Below are 2,019 nucleotides of genomic sequence, written 5' to 3'. Positions count from 1 at the left end.
GGAAGGCTCGGAGAATGGTGAGTTGGAGGGGCAGGCTGGAGGGGTGGTAGGTGAGGGGGAACAGGAGACGGGTGACAGCGTGGTGGGTGCGGGGAGAGAGAGAGCAGAGGTACTGTCCATGGAACGTGCTCTGGTAAAGGCTGTCTGATGGTGGTTAGGAGATATCCACAAAGGATGAAGTGGCGAGCCATGATTGAGACTGAGTCTCAAAGTCATAGTTGTCACTGCATAGCCTGCGCAGATGGAAGAATTGAAAATAGGGGTTGGAGAGCTTGGTGTGTGTAGGGTGAGAGGAGGAGAAGTTAACATATGAGTGTGAGTTGGTGTGTTTGTAGTGGATGGAGGTAGTGAGAGCGGAATGACGTATGTTGACCGAAATATTGAGAAATGCGGTGGAAGTGTTGGAAATAGTGCAGGAGAATTCGAGAGCAGGATGGAAGGACTGGACAAAAGAGGGGAAAGAGTCTAGTTGTTCGCGAGAGAGTAAGGTCACCACGATACAGTCATCAATATAACGACCGTATAGTTCGGGAGTGGGACCAGTGAATCATGAGAATATAGCCAACGAACAGGTTCGCATAGTTGGGGGTCCATTCTCGTTCCTGTGGCCTCTACCGAGACCTATTGGTAAAAATCTCCAGCAAACGAGAAGCAATAGGGGTAGAGAACAAGTTCTGCCGGACGAAGAAATGTAGAGGTGTCAGGTTGGTGGTTGGGTCAAAGGTCTAGGAAGTGTTTGAGTACAAGAAGTAGTTTTCATTTCTAGATAAGTTTAATTCTCCGAGTCTTTCAAGCTCTAATTCTGAAGTCAATAACTAGTAACCTGTGTTGGATTGTTCACATGGGAAAGACTTCACATTTGATATTTAAATTAAATATTGGTTACAATTTTGGCAAAAGGACAGCAAGATCGGGGATGGGGGGGGGGCGAGTAAGTTGACCACATCGACTCCAGTACTGAACTGGTATTTATTTTATCGACCCCGAAATGATGAAAGGCAAAGTCTACCTTGGCGGTATTTAAACTCAGAACGTCAAGACGGATGAACTGCCGCTATGCATTTTGCCCAGCGTGGTAACGATTCTGCCAGTTCACCGCCTTTGTATTTGAATTAAATATTAGTCTTAATATTAGCTAAGTATTCATCTTAATATTAGTCATAATACACGCGCACAGACATATATATACATGTATGTATTAGCAGAATTAATAACGAGTGAAAAATTTCAGTAAGAGCCGTAAGGGTATCGGTAATAGTGATAAAGATTTTAGATTTATATGGAGCATTTTCTGTCAGTCACTTTCTCACTCTTTTAGTCGCTCGCATACCCTCACACTCCCTGACCGAAACAATGAAACTGTATTACATCATATAGATTGCCCATATGTCAACTGCCAACTCAACTTGTATACATCATCATTTCAGTTGACCTTTGTAGTAACAGACATAGTAGTAGAGAGCGTCCGCATCCCGAGTACATCACACATAGTTCAGTTAGGGTCAATCTTGTGTCAGCTATTTTTAGATATTGAGTATATTTCAGATCGTGAAATAACCCTGTGTGTCTGTATGAGATGTAGGACAAAGAGAGTGGAAGAGAGAAAGGGGTGGAAAAAGACAGGGAGAGTCTGTCTGCACGTAAAATATGAGGTTTAAGTTCATAAGCCGTTAAGAGAGCAATTTCCAAAGTATCGGACAAAGTACATATATACGTCCCATCCAAAGGGATGAATACATATGCCACATAATCCATGACTAAATGAATGGACGATTATATGGAAGGTTGGCTCCATGAGAAATAGTCGGATGGATGCAAATCGCTGGGTGGATGAATGGAGAGCAACATACATCTGTATAAATACATATATATATGTTTATATACCAAAGAATGAATGTATATATGTGTATGTATGTGTATGTGCATTTGATTTTGCACATATTTATGCATGTATGTACATATTTTTGCTTTTGTCCAACTTTTTAAAGTAAATGTAATACGGTTCGGAAATGAGTAAAT

Source organism: Octopus bimaculoides, chromosome 4, assembly GCF_001194135.2.
Source record: "Octopus bimaculoides isolate UCB-OBI-ISO-001 chromosome 4, ASM119413v2, whole genome shotgun sequence".
NCBI classification, from domain to species: domain Eukaryota; kingdom Metazoa; phylum Mollusca; class Cephalopoda; order Octopoda; family Octopodidae; genus Octopus; species Octopus bimaculoides.
The sequence above is the reverse complement of the archived record's forward strand: the minus strand, read 5'-3'. Positions refer to the sequence as shown.